The following is a 15,934-nucleotide window of genomic DNA, read 5'->3' as shown; positions in this document are numbered from 1 at the left end:
CTTAGGGTTCGAGTGGATTAAATGGAAGACCATATTACTGGGTTGCAGACAAGTGTTATTTACCAGGCGGAGAATTCAGATGTTGCTCAGGAAGAGGATTTATGCAGTTTAAAAAAATGCTTGCTAATAACATTAGCATTCAGGCCTTTGAAAATGTTCATTAGTCTTCTTGTATAAGATGAAGTTTGTAACACCAAATGGTTATTTATAATTTATTTAATGCTGGGTAAATCCCCAATATTATATCAAGTCATTTTTGCCAAAACAATATGGATCATATGTTAAATTGACACCTTTACTTTTGAAATTTTTTAACTACACCGACCCATTTAGGGCTTAAGCACATAGCTATGATCCATTTTGCTCCGTTTTTAACGGGTAAAAACAGTTACTGATTACCATCTGCATTTTGTTTCATTCAGGTTGTATATCTGTAGTCGATATTTTTAATTAGTATAATACGTGATATTCATGAGAAACATGGTAGTATCCTCATTCAAATTTGAGACTTGATGGGTATTTTTTGGATTTAATTCATTTTTAAGGAAAATTAGGGGTTTTAAGCTGTGAAAGCTGCATTTTGAGGTTGCTTTTTTGTTTGCTTTTTAGAATTAACTATTTTAGTTGGTACATTTTCTACTGCTGGATTTCTTTTAGTGATTTTCATTTTACATAATGTAAATTATGAAAGCTATTATTTAAAAAAATAAATTTTATTTTTATAAAAGCAATGGCAAAAACTTTACATTTTTGTGCAGTGATGTTTAATATTTTTTGTTTTTAATACATTTTTCAATTATATTGCTGTAATCATCTATAAATCTGTATGCCACTGAATCCTTTAATGTTTAAATGCAGATGCCTAGAGGAAAATCTTATCGAAGATCTCTGGCTGCTCTCCGACGAATGGAAACAGCTCGAGTCCGAGTAGGAATCTCAGTGACTTCCAGTGATTTTGTTTCACGTTGGTGTTTATTTTAATTACATTTTTTAAATGTGATGTATTTGTATCATGAAATATTCAGAGTACCTATTTAACTTGTTTTAAAATACTTATTTCTATTTTTGCTTGTTCTTCAATAGGGAGTGGAACCGGCTGGCGACATCGAGTTAAAGACTGGCCCTCCAGTTCATTTACCAATCATTGTCACAAGCTTGTAATTCCGGAGGAGCGCTCTGATGGAAAAGTAAGTGTAATTAGAATTCATTTCAAATGGAATGTTTACATATTTCTCATCTTTCTATGTTTTTCTCTGTTTTAAAGTTTGTGCTGCTGATTGGCGCGTCTCATCTGTGATCGTTTGCTGATGGGATTGTTAAGATTTCGGATGGGTGCATTGATTTTGGAGTGATGTGCACTCCTGGTGCGTCTGCAGCTGACTTGCGCATTGAGGCCTACCACGCTGTTGTTCCCCGTCAGCCTGATGCTGTCTGTGTGACGGCTCCTTCAAATAATCTTACTGCATCCCTTAATCCAGAGGAAGCGGGAGAGGAATTTGAAAAGTACCTTTTGACCGTCTTGTATCGTTGGCCTAAGGTATGTACTGTGTTTTCAGCAAGAATGTAAAGCAGTGTTCATTAATTTTAGTTTGCAGAGACCACTGTCTAGCATGTTTTAGGTATTTCCCTTTGCTAGACATATGTAAAATGCAGAGCAATGGTCACTGAGGTGTGGAATTGAGAAACGGTGATATAAGCATAAATGTCTAAATGGGTTGTTTTTCTTAGGTTTTTTGTACTGGCTTCCCCCTGCGCTTGACTGAATCCCTAGAGAAGCAGAACTTGTTTCAGCAAGAATTTCATCGCAGGGCAGCAAAGCTTGGTAGGTATTTAATACGTTTCTCTTTGGTAAAATGTATTATAGGTCTTTGTATGTTGTGTTTGATGAACGGAATGTATGATTTTTTTTTATTTTTATTCTGGTCTTTTCAGGTATCCCCTATTTTCCTGTAGCTGACTACTTTCCTCTGAAGCGTCTCAATCTGTGGAGCCCTGATGGCGTGAGTACATAGTCATTTTCAAAATAGGAAGGTAAAATTGTGCATTTCTATGGAATGTTAATTTTATCTCTCATTGTAATGTGTGCAGATCCACCTCAGCGATGACCACGGCATGCCCATTCTCCAGAAACTCATGTGGATGTTTGCTTATCGATATCTCGAAATGTCAACTCCAAAGCCACCGGTACAGAGTCAGGCAGTTACTGGTTACAAGCCAAGATTTGTTCCTCGCATTGTCGTGAAAGGGGAGGAAAGAAGAGTCCCATCTTTGCCATCTTCAGAGTGGACTCTTGTGAGATCTGGCAGAAAGGTATCGATATATTTGCAGTTTCCTTGCAGTAGAAGAAAGATGTTTCTTTAACTGTTAAATATCTTAAACAACTCATATGTGCTCTATCATTACAGAGGAACCACTCAGGGGAATTGGAATCTTCTGATTCACTGAAGACAAGGGTGGTTCATCACAAGGTGAGGCTTGTAGCGATTTATAAGATCTAATTGTAAATGTTACTGGTATCTTAATTAAAATTTTTATTTTGCAGATTGATGGGACTCCAGTATCGTTAAGAAAGTGTTCTGTTCTGTTGAATCCTTCCCGTTTTTCACCTGATATCTTGGTTGCCATGGAAACGGTCTCTCCATCAGACCTTTCAGATGTTCACACAGGCAATGAGGTAATTTGCAGAAGACTGGAAGTACCATTTACCATCTTAGTATTTTCTTTTATAAAGAATCCAAACCTGAACTGTTTTTTACAGACAAAGTCTGTGGAACATCAAAAGAAGTCAGCTGGGAGACAGCAGGTTTGTGAAAGCATAAGTTAATAATTTGTTATTGTAGAATAAAAGTATTTTGCAAATTAAGGTTTAATGTATAACAAATATTGAGTTGTGTTTTAACTGAAAACACGTTATATTGAATCTTTGTTGACTTTTTGCAAAGCAAGTTTAATATTTTGCTTTGGTCTCATTTGGTTTTAGGTTGAGGCGAAAGCTAAAGCAGCCAAGATGTCTGTCTGCAATGTGCTGCCTTGTGAATCTCAAGAGATGTTGAACTGTCTTGGTCTGTCGGCGAGTCCTCCCAGCCAGTTGGTATGTATTGTGATGTTTATCGTTCTGTGTAATAAGAAAAATATTTTCTAATTGTCATAAAATCTAATTTATTTGGAATAATACAGTATAACTTATTTGTTTAATGTGTTATGCATAATGTTGGATATGTTTCATTCCATAAGATTGAAACGTTACATGTAAATATTTTGCAGGGACAGATTATCTGTACAAAAAGTAACAAAGTGTAAGCAATTAATCAGAATCCCCTCAATGAATTACTGAAATATCAATTAACTATTTAAGATAATGCAAAAGTTATTTCTTTGGATTGTAACAATGTTTCAGATGTAGTGTTAGCTTGAGTAGATGTAGAATTTCTAAAATAAAGAGGAAATCTTAGTATATATTTTAGGCCAAAAATGCTCAAGAGATCATGCTTATTTTGATTTGAACATAAATGCAGCAGAAAAGGGTGAGGTTTTCAATTGTGTTGGAAGTGTTTGTACATTTTTATTTTTTTGGATGTAGCAGTTGTGCATGTCTACTTTCTTAAATACGTTTGAAGGTAATATGCTAAATGATGTCATAGTTTACTGCAAATGCATCATTTGTTTGGAGCTTAATGGTGACTGCTGTGTTGGCACAAATATGTATATAAAAAGTAATGGTACATGTGGTATACTATGTACAAAATGAAATATAGATGGGTATCATGTTTAATGTTATCTGATTTGTCTTTTGGAGAAAAAAGTAATGCAAGCTTGCTTTCTAACATATTTTAGGAAAAGAACCAGACTGTAGATGAGAGTTAGACTGTAGGGAATGTTTTGTGTCCTCTGACATTTATAACCAATTAACAGAATGCAAAGAAAAACACTGATTGCAGGACCACTGTAATACACATTTTAGCTGGAACCTCACTACAATAATCTTTAATTGCTTGTACATGTTACTTATTTATGTTGTAAGAAATGCTAAAATGAAACATTCAAATTATGTGCATATATTTTACAATTATTTGAGATTATTGAATAACTTAAGTAATTGTTTTGTGCAGTTCCGCTAAGCATTTTTCATTTAAGGAAAAAGACTAAATAAAGTGAAAATATAGAAGTCTTAATGTTTTTAAAATTTTCATTCTAGACGCTTGAGAGGAATGATTGCCAGTGCACGCCGACGTCATCCAAAGGTAAGACTGATCTTTTATGTAGGTGTTCGGAGGGGTTGCAGTCGGCTCTTGTCCCAGGGACATTTTTGGTAGTAATCGGTCTACATCTGGGACCCTCATGTCATGCAGTATTGTAGCCGCAATAAAACATCACATTTCTCCCATTTGTACCTGGAAGACGTCAGATGTAGATGAAGTCTCTGTGCAAGGTCGCAAGTTGGCGGAATATATTGCTCGAGAAAGACCCAGCATAGGCTCAAAGCCAGAGTTGTGCAAGTTGGTTCAAGATCAGACTATTTTTGGTGGAAAGTGGAATGTAGGAATTTGTGACATGGTGACATGTGATTTTGACCAGGAGGGGGAACTCTTTGAACTATTACAAATGTATTTGATGAGAAATGGAATGTGTATCTTTTCTCTTCATGATGCAACTACCTTGGTAATCCAGCATGGAGAGTACTTTGCTGTTGTAGACTTTGGAACACGGAATTCGGAGGGCTTAGCATCAGAATCTGGTACGCCTGTAGTGGTGTTTAACACAAGCTTACTTGATTTAATGGTTCATTTGAACAAACTTGGGGAATCCTTATATGCAACCGAATATGCAATCTATGCCATTTCTGTAAAAGAGATGTGCAGTAATATGGAAACATGCACAGCACTGACTGAAGACACACACTCTACAGATGCATGCCATGCTTCCAGTAGCCATGTTGCATCATTCAGTGGGTCATTTCATCAGGGTGATGATCGCTTTACATATGGTGGACTTCAGTGTGCAGCCATTAGTCTTGTAGCTTTAACAAAGCACACACTGACAAGCGTTTTTTCGTGGAATATTGAGATATTGGACGATGTACTGACTGTAGGCGATAAGCTGTACACAGCTTTGCATGACGACCATTTAATCAGTGGTGGACATGAGCTTCTTGCTATTCCAGACTTGCCTGAAAATATTCATGTTGATGGACAGCATTTTGAATGTTTTTATCATGCAGATTATGCTTCTGGAGATGTGGATATAGTGGGAGGACAGTTAATAGAGGAGGGTGTGCTTACTACTCTCTGGGATGGATTGAGTAAGATGTGTGGAAAGTATGAAACCTGCTTTATGACAGTATGTGGCAGTACTTGCGCTCTCATCAGTAATAGTGGGCGTTATGCTATTGTAGACTCCCATGCACGTAACAATGAGGGCATGGTAGATGCACATGGTAAGAGCGTTGTTCTTTACTTTAACTGTATAGATGATGTCTTTGCATATCTTACAAGGCTTTCTGCTGAACTGAATGTCACTCTGAGGTTTTTTGAGATCAGTGGAGTTGATATTGTTAAGATGGACTCAAGTAAAAGTGTATCTGAACATTCAGCTGCTGTTCCAAGTAGCACTAGTCTGTTTGAAGGGAGCAATGGTGATATACAGGAGGATTCTTATGGAGGACATTCATTACAACTGCAAACATCAAACAGGGATGATGGTGATGATGATGTGGTTGTTACTGATGTCCAAAGTAAGGAATTGTATTTTGACCCCATCTCTGGAGACATTGCACGGTCATTGTGTGGCAAGTTGAATGTAGAGTTTGAACGGGCACATTCTGTATCTTGCGTGGTTGGTGAACTGGGTGTGCCATGTATGACAGAAAAAATAGTAGGTGATGGAAACTGCTTTTTTAGAGCACTTAGTCAAGCTGTCAGTGGCAATCAGAAATCTCATCGCAAAATTCGGCTTGCTGTCACAAACCAGTTGAAAAAGAATTTCCAAATGTATACAAGTATTCTCAGAAATGAGTATTGTTCCATGTCAGAATATATTAGGACTTCAAGGATGCAATATGTTGGCAGTTGGGCAACTGAAGTAGAGATTCAAGCAGCAGCTGACTTTTTTGACATAAATATCTTTACTTATTGTAGTGATAAATGGCTTAAATATACATCTACAAACAGTTTGTGCAATCATGGTCTCTATTTGCAAAATATTAATGGTAATCATTATGAGAATGTTCTTTGTGTAAAGCAGCCCAAGTCACAAATATGTTATGGTTATTGCACAAATCAAGATGTTTCTGGGAAATGTAAAACTCGGAAAGCTATTGCAAAACAAAAATCGCTCTTGTAGAGATGGTCAAAACTGAGAGTTTTGTGCAAGAGGAGTGTGTGGGTATTGTGCAAGATGATCAAGAGACTTTGCTATTTACTCCCCTGTCTGAAGTTACTGCTAAAACTCTGTGCAACAAACTAAAAATAGACTTTGAAGAAAACAATTTCCAACCAGTAAAATTGGGAGGGCCTTTAGGAAGTGTGTGTAAAACTAAAAATATTGTAAATGATGCCAACAGTTTTTTCAGAGCTATATCTCATGTACTCAGTGGTTCACAGAATAATCACCGTAAAATTAGACTTGCTGTAGTTTCATATATAACCAAGAATATAGAAGAATGTGAAGAGTTTCTGGGAAGAGATTATGCTTCTGTGTCAGAATATGTTAACCAGTCACAGATGAAGTACTTGGGTCACTGTGCTACCGAAATTGAGTTTAAATCTGCTGCAATCATGTTGGGATTGGACATTTATGTATTTAATGGCACACAGTGGCGCAAATACAGTTCAAAAAACAGTAATTTTACTCATCATGAAGCTCTGTATCTTCAGAACTGTAATAATCATTTTGATGCTGTTATGTGTGTAAAGCAGGCTAATAAAGACTGTTGCTTTGAACTTTGTAATCCAAGTGGTTCATTACAGAGAAAATCCATTCAAACAAGATCTTCCCAAGTACAGAAAGATACAAAACAAACTGTAACGAGCAATAAAAGAAACTACAGTTTTTCTATGTATTTAAGACAAAAAAGGAATGGGAAGAAAATGATCAAATACAAAACTCAAATGACATATATGCAAAAAGTAAAATTTAAGCAGAATAACAAATACAAGACAAATTTTTTATACAAGGAAAAGAAGAAAAACTCGAGTAGAACAAAATATCATGATGATGAGACTTATCAAAAAAAGGTTCAGCTGAGGACTATTAATAAATATACTAAAGACGAATCTCATCGAGAGAAACTGAAGCAAATTGGCATTGCGAAATATAAGAAAGACGAATCTTATCGAGAAAAACTGAAGCAAATTGGCATTGCGAAATATAAGAAAGACGAATCTTATCGAGAAAAACTGAAGCAAATTGGCATTGCGAAATATAAGAAAGACGAATCTTATAGAGACAAACTGAAGCAAATTGGCATTGCGAAATATAAGAAAGACGAATCTTATCGAGAAAAACTGAAGAAATTGGCATTTGAAATATAAGAAAGACGAATCTTATAGAGACAAACTGAAGCAAATTGGCATTGCGAAATACAAGAAAGACGAATCTTATCGAGAAAAACTGAAGCAAATTGGCATTGCGAAATATAAGAAAGACGAATCTTATAGAGACAAACTGAAGCAAATTGGCATTGCGAAATATAAGAAAGACGAATCTTATAGAGACAAACTGAAGCAAATTGGCATTGCGAAATATAAGAAAGACGAATCTTATCGAGACAAACTGAAGCAAATGAGCATTAAAAAGTATAATGAAAATGAATCTCATAGACAAAAAGTAAAAGAATCAAGTAAAAAGCAATACCTTTATCCAGGACATAAGTTGCACATAATATCAGATGTAAAGCTAAAAAGACGGGAGATTAAAGAAAAGTCAAAGGAGTTTGATTTTGTTGTTGCACAATTTTTGGAGAAGGTAAAAGAGGGGCCAAATTTTGTTTGTTGCGTTTGCTTTCGTCTGTTGTTCAAGCATCAGATATTGAATTGTCACAAAGACCAGTACAGAAAAACTAAAGAAATGTCTTTAATTGCAGATAAATGTATAAGTGACGATTATGTGCATAGGTGTGATGATGTGTGTGCATCTCCATGCACTCTTAATACCTGTCGAAATAGGCTGTATATCTGTTATTCTTGCCATTATAAAATGAGTAAAGGTCAAATACCCCCAGAAAGTTCATGTAATAATTTGTCTGTTGATCCCATCCCACCTCAGTTGGCATGTTTGAATACTTTGGAGCAACACTTAATTGCTTTACATATACCATTTATGAAAATGCTGGCTTTGCCCAAAGGTGGACAAAATGGAGTGCATGGACCTGTTACATGTGTCCCTACAAATATAGTTGAAACTTGCAGCCTGTTCCAAGAAGTAATATGGAAGGCTCTTTGTTACCTGTGAAGTTGAAGCGTAAATTGACATACAAAGGTCATTATGATTATCAGTATGTTGATACAATGCATGTCCAGGAAGCTCTTCGGTACTTGAAACATTGTAATTCTCATTATAAAGATGTAGAGTTCAATGAATCTTGGATCAATGAGTTTTCTCCAGAAGAAAATAGTTCAGTTTTAATAAAGAATGAAAGTGTTAAAGAAGATGAGGACATGTCCATAGATGAAAATGATGATGACCTTTTACATGACAGACAGCAACACTGCATGTTCCAGGACACTTGTCTTATGCCAGTAGATATAGGACAAGAAGCTTTGGATCAATATGTTGATAATGTGTTGAATATTGCACCAAGTGAAAATAATAACCCGGTAAAATTGCTTTCTGATTGTACAAATGAAGCAAAATGTTTCCCTGTTTTGTTTCCTTTGGGGTATAATACATACCATGAAAAGCGGCAATATCGTTTGACTTTAAGCCGCTACTTTAATAACAGACTTCTTCATGCTGATGGTAGATTTGCACGTAATGTAGAATACATCTTCTTTGCTCAATACATGTCAGAACTGGAGCAAGTTGTCTCTAAAGTGTCTATAGCATTGCGTAAAGGCACAAGTCCTACATTTCAAAATATGACTGAGGTATTAAAAATGAGGACTCTTTAAATAAGTTGTTACAGTTTGATGATGGGTATCGCTTCTTGAAACCTATTCGAGGCACACCTGCCTTCTGGCAGTCGGCTCAACGCGACTTGCTAGCTTGTGTTAGAATGTTGGGAAAACCCACATGGTTTGCCTCATTTTCTTCTGCTGATATGAGATGGAAAAATTTACTTTACAGCATTTTGAAGCAGGAAGGGCGAACGCAGACTTTGGAACAGTTGCAGTGGGCAGATAAGTGTGAATTGCTGCGTCAAAATCCTGTTACTGCTGCCAGAATGTTTGATTTTAGATGGCATGTTTTTGTTAAAGAAGTTTTAATGTCTCCTTCAAATCCAATTGGAAAAATTGAAGACTACTATTATCGTGTAGAATTCCAGCAGCGTGGTTCTCCCCATTGTCATTGCCTTTTTTGGATTTCGGGTGCTCCAATTCTCGACAAGAACACGGATGAAGAGGTTACTGCATTTATTGATAAGTATGTAACATGTGAAATTCCAACTGAAGAAGATCCGTTGTTTGAAGTTGTTACATCTGTACAGCAGCATTCAAAACGACATTCAAAATCTTGTAAAAAGAAAAAAACCGTTTGTCGTTTTAATTTCCCACGGCCTGCATCTTGCCGAACCTTTATTTGTCGTGGTGAAAAATATCAAGATCCAGTGAAGACTTGCAAATGCAATTTGAATAAAACTGATGAGGCACATTGTGAATGTCTTAGCAAGGACAAGAAAAGTTGGGAACAAATTGAGAGAGATAGAGCAAGTGATATTTTAACTAGTGTAAAGAATGCCATCTCGGATGAGAACTGTACATATAGTACTGTGGAAGAAATGTTTCAAGCTTTGGGGATAAGTCAAGGTTTATTTGAAACTGCATATAAGCGATCCAGTAGGAATACTCATGTAGTGTTGAAAAGACAAATTAATGAAGTCTGGATTAATCAATATAGCAGGCCGCTGTTAAAAGCTTGGAATGCAAATATTGATATCCAGTACTGTGTTGATGCATATGCATGCTGTGTTTATATAGTATCTTACATGTCCAAAAGTGAGCGTGAAATTGGCCTTCTGTTGGGAAATGCGCAGAGAGAAGCAGCTAAAGATGGTAATGTTAGTGCTAAAGAGGCTTTAAAGACACTCGGTAGTGTCTATTTACATAACCGGGATGTTTGTGCTCAAGAAGCCGTGTACCGACTGACTAACATGCATTTAAAGGAGTGCTCTCGGAAAGTTGTTTTTATTCCAACAGGTGATAATATTGTGAAAATGAGTTTACCCATCTCTGTTTTGAGAGAAAAAGCTTCATCTCAGGATCTTACCCCAGAAGACATGTTTATGACCGGTATAGTTGACCGCTATAAGAATAGGCCGAATGAAGATGTGTTTTCTGATATGTGCCTGGCTACGTTTGCTTCAGAGTATCGTGTTTTGTCAAAAAATGAGAAATGTAGAAATTCAGTAAAGTTGAACAATGGCTTTGGGATTGTTGTAAAAAGAACTCGGACAAAACCAGCAGTTGTTCGATATGCACGTTTCTCTGAAACAAAACAACCAGAAAAGTTTTATCAAAGTATAATGCAGTTATTTCTGCCTTACCGCTCTGATAGTGAACTTAAACCTGCACATTGTGAAACCTATGGTGACTTTTACAGGACTGGTGTTATTGGATTTGTTGATGGAACAAAACATTCTGTAAAGTCTGTTGTAGATTTAAATAGGAGTGAATTTGAGTTGGAATCTGATCATTTTGAGGCTGTGGACAATGTTACTGGTGATGTAATGCTGGAGGATACATGGGCCGAGTTGTGTCCTGAGGTTGAATTGGAACGCTTGGAGTGTGTGGAATTACGAAAAGAGAAACCAATAGAAAATGATGCTCAGGAACATATTCCTGATTTAAGTTCTAACCCTAAAGACATTTCAGTATTTGAGAAAAAACAAATGAGTAGATCTGAAGGCCTTGCATTGATTAGATCTTTGAATGAAAAACAGTTTTCTGTTTTTTATCAAATCCGGCAGTGGTGTTTAAATAAGGTTAATGGAAAAAATCCAGAACCATTGCACATATTTATACAGGGGGGCCGGTACAGGAAAAAGTCATTTAATTAAGGCAATTGAATATGAATCAAAACGGTTATTGTCCACTGTGTGTAGGTTTCCTGATAATACATGCGTATTACTGACAGCTCCCACTGGCATTGCAGCGTATAATTTAGAAGCGACAACAATCACACCACTTTTCTATTGGAAAGGATGTACGCCTACCGTACACTCCTTTGGGCGAAGATAAACTAAATTCCTTGCGTGTCAAATATAGTGATCTTCAACTTCTTATTATAGATGAAATATCAATGGTCGATCACAATCTCTTATCATATGTTAACGGCCGATTGCGTCAGATTAAACAAACCACGAAAGTATATGGGGGTATCAGTATAATTACTGTCGGCGATGTCTATCAGCTCCCCCCTGTTCGAGGTAAGCCGATATACGCTGAGGGTGTTGCCACAAAATATGGTCAGAGTTATTTCAAATTGTAGAATTAACTGAAATTGTGAGGCAAAAAGATGCTGTATTTTCTCAACTGCTTAACAGGATGAGAACTCGTCCAAAAGTACACCAATGCTGGCTGATGATATAAACATTTTAAAACATTGTGAAACGGGTGAGGTTAGCTCAGCCTTGCACATATTTGCGACTAATAAACAAGTGAGCGAGCACAATATTCATCAATTATATCAGACTTGTCCTGAATTTGTTAGAATTGGGGCACAGGATTATGTAAATGATAAAAAAACGGAAAATTGAGGTTGCTAGAAGGGAGTCATGCAAAAGCTTCAAATACCTGCTTATCAGAAGTGTTGTTATTGGGCAAAGGAGCACGTGTTATGTTGTGTAAAAATGTGGATGTTAATGATGGTTTAGCTAATGGTGTTGTTGGTACTGTGACAGAAATATTAATACCTGAAAAGGACAAGTTTCCTAAAGTTGTCTATGTTAAATTTGATGATGATCGAGTAGGCATGAAGAAGAGGAAGAGCTGCCACTATGCATCATCAGATTTAGCAGGATCAACACCTATTGAACCTGAGGAGGACAGAGCCACTGTTAAAGGCGGCTTGCGGCGGCAATTTCCACTCAAGTTAGCATGGGCATGCACTGTACACAAAGTTCAAGGAATGACTGTTGAGGAAGCTGTTGTTTCTTTTAGTAAAATCTTTGCCCCGGGACAAGCTTATGTGGCCGTGAGTCGTGTTAAAAGTCTTTCAGGATTGACGATTCAAGATTTTGATGAAAAGAGGATATATTGTAAGGATGACATTGCTGTTGCTCTTGAGGATATGAGACCCCTTTTGAGTGGATCTATTCAGTTGGACCGATTTAACAAATCTCCTTTTACTGTATTCCTGATGAATGTGCAAAGTTTATCTCGGCATGTAAAAGATTTGGCTTGTTTTACAGAGAAATGGAAACCTAAATGTGTTGCTGTTACAGAAACATGGTTGACTTCAACTCAAACGGATACAGTAAAAATTGATGGTTACAGTTTCTCCAACCGTCCACGACATTTATCTTATTCTAACAGGCATCCACAATTGAGTGTGTTGCAAGACCAACAACATGGTGGTGTTGGCATTTATTGTGCAAATGACATTGAATTTGAAGTTCTGCAGCAGCCAGAGCTGAATTTGGAGTGTTTGGTGTACCGGTTTAGTCATTTAAAAATGGTCCTTGGGGTAATTTATCGCCCACCATTATATCCTCTGTCACTATTTAAAATAAATTTACAAACTTTGTTTGATTGGCTTGAAAAACAAAGCGATCACAATAGCACTGATTGCAGATTTTAATGATGATCTTTTGAAGTCATCAACTATCTCAAAATTTATGTCTGATAAAGGATACCTACAAATGGTTGATGACCAACCACTGAAAAAGGTACATTAATAGATCACGTTTATGTTAAATCAGAGAAGCATAAAGTTGAAGCCGTAGTTGTGCCTACATATTTTAGTGATCACGAGGGAGTAATGTGTGTTTTTGAGCGGTTGTAATCATGTGATGTTTTGAAATATTGGTTTTTCTTGATGAAAATAATTTAAAAATGTTTAAGACTGCAAGACATGAGCTACATTTGAAAGAGTGATGGCACTTAAAAAATTGGGCACTTTAAACACTAAGCAAAGCCACTAACTACATCTTTACTTCTGTTGCTCAAAACATTTGATGGTTAGTCTGTGAAGCAGTTGTTCCATATGCCGCACATAAACGGGCAGTGGGTGCTGTTTCACATGGTGGCCAAATAGGTATCCTTAGGCTTGAAAAGTGAAGCAGTTGTTCCATATGCCGCACATAAACGGGCAGTGGGATGCTGTTTTCACATGGATAGTCAGGGAATAATTAGAAGATACCCACTCCAAGACGACTGCAGCTGTCTCCGAACTACTGCCTCCTCAATTAAATTTGGTTAAGCACATTAATAAGAGGGAAAGACAGGGAGCAAAAACAAGGGATGCCCACATCCCACTTACACACACCTGACATACAAAAGGAAATGGGGAAAGATAAACCAAACCAAGGGGTCTTTGAGCCCCGCTTGCACTCACAACACTTCATATCTACACCACACAATCAAATCAGATTTGATTGTGTTCACTGATCAGAGGAGGACAGTTCCTACATAAAATTGGAATTTAAAACCTCTCCTTAGAAAAAGGTTTCGTTTCCTGCATTAAGTTGCCATTTATTAAGCTTTGACAGATGAACAATTGGATACAGACCTAAAAGGAATAATGAAAAAGCAACATTTTAACAATTGGCATATTATTGATATTTAATGTCCCTTTGGGATCAATAAAGGATTTTTGAATTTGAATAATTAATATGTACATGTGTTAAATCTTTGAAGCTGTTCTTAATGCAGGGTTTGCTTTACCTTGTCACATAGCACAAAAAAAGCAAAGGCAGTTTATTGGTACTTCCATTTGTGGAACTGGGTTCAATTCCCAGGACTGCCCGACTACATTTGTGCTGACAATTGAAGGTAAAAAAAATTAAAGTATGAAACCTCATAAGCTTTAAATATTTAAAAAATATATATATAAATGAACAGTTTAACATTTTTTCCTTAATCTAAAATTGGGAGTTAAATAGAAAATATCTGCATTTGCTTTATGCAATGAGTCCAGATAATTTTGCAAATTATCATGTTTAAAATGCCTCATATTTAAATTTACAAAAATGAAATCCAGGTGTAACTACAGCTTTTTAACAAACATTTTAGCATTGTACTATTTGTTTTGAAATCATAATTTATGGCTACATTCATTACAAAGCAAAAACAAATTTGAAGGAGCAGTTTAGCAAGATTTTAATGTAAAATACACAGGAAAAGAGTTGAAATGTACAATTCCACAAATTGGTGATCCAATTCTAGCTTTCTCCTGTTATGTTTAACCTACTATTGTTCAAATAATTGACAGGTAAAGAGTTTATCATTTTAAAAAAATAGTTTGTATGATGTGAATTTTATTGTACAACCATGGAACACATTGAAAACAAGCATGAAATTTGAAACCTCTTAATAAATATATATTTTTTGCATTAAGAAAGTGTAACCAGGACACAGTATTTCATTTTTGTTAGATTAACGTTAATTTAATTTTATTTAAAGATTTACTTGAGAATAGAATCTTTTCTGTAATTTCTTTAGCAAAAAAAATAAACGAAAAAATAATCATTGTTTTGTTTAATGTGGGTTGAGTTTCATCTGACCAACTGCACTAAAATGTCTTAATGGACATGGTTAGTACACAGTCCATTCTATGTTGAAATGTACGAGTATTCAAACAGTTTAATTATAATATAAAGGCATTTCACTAAAGTGAGGGGGAAAAATGTTTAAATTTAAGATTTATTTATTTTTATAACCCTGTGTTGATAAGGTCTGTTTTTTTTAAACAGGTCAGATTTCTCTTCGGAGTTCAGTTCCAGATTCTGTTTCTAGGTCCAGGACTCTCTCTCTCTGCTGCAAAGTGGACCAGACTGATGAGCTGGACCCATACAGCGCATCAAAGGAAACATCATCTCATATCAACTAACAACCAATGAAGCAGTTAAACTGAAACTACTTGAATTGTAGAATACAGTCCATTCTATGTTGAAATGTATGAGTATTCACATGAGTTTCATTATAATATAAATGTATTTCACTACAGTGAGGGGGAAAAATGTGTTAATGTAAGCTTTTTTTCTTTTTATAGAGGACCCCAGGTTAAGGTCTGTTTTTAAACAGGCAAGATTTCTGTTACAGATTCCGTTTCCAGATCCAGGACTCTCTCTCTCTGTTGCCAAGTCGACTAGACTGATGAGCTAGACCCATAGCGCGCATCAAAGGAAACATCACCTCCTGTCAACTTCAAACCTGATGGAAGACATTCAGGCAACTGTCAAAACATCTTCACTCTGGAGTGGACCATTGTGAATGCAACTGGATTATTTCTGTTTTTCATCATTTGTCTCATAACTCCATCAATCAACTGATTAAATTCCTTCTAGAAAAGTAAAAAAACATTGGATTTTCAGAACTGGTTTGACGAATTTCTATTTACAAAATCTCTTTACCAATTGCATTATTAAAATTAGGTAAGTTTATTTCATTAAAAGTAACATTTAAACAGTAATGATTTATTGGTTAATGTCAAGTTGTCATAAGGATATTTTGAATGTCAACTTTGTATTAAAAGTGTCATAATTTACTGAATCACACTTTGACAAGTCATAAATATTCATGAAGGTTTATTTATGTTCATGACAGGTGTTATGTAATGT

General features: G+C 35.9%; 1 pseudogene across 1 annotated transcript; it reads left to right on the top strand.

The window, feature by feature from the left end:
- The first annotated feature begins 768 nt into the window (after positions 1-768).
- On the top strand, positions 769-15,657 carry LOC145554423 (uncharacterized; annotated as a pseudogene). Its single transcript, XR_014090385.1, has 12 exons — positions 769-964; positions 1,084-1,187; positions 1,265-1,537; positions 1,729-1,822; positions 1,933-2,000; positions 2,089-2,310; positions 2,406-2,468; positions 2,543-2,674; positions 2,759-2,803; positions 2,981-3,091; positions 4,196-4,241; positions 15,068-15,657. The product of XR_014090385.1 is annotated as an uncharacterized LOC145554423 (transcript).
- The last annotated feature ends 277 nt before the right edge of the window (positions 15,658-15,934 follow it).

The sequence above is a fragment of the Poecilia reticulata genome, chromosome 12 (assembly GCF_904066995.2).
Source record: "Poecilia reticulata chromosome 12, P_reticulata-male-v2, whole genome shotgun sequence".
Lineage (NCBI taxonomy): Eukaryota > Metazoa > Chordata > Actinopteri > Cyprinodontiformes > Poeciliidae > Poecilia > Poecilia reticulata.
This window is presented reverse-complemented; position numbering and strand designations above follow the sequence as displayed.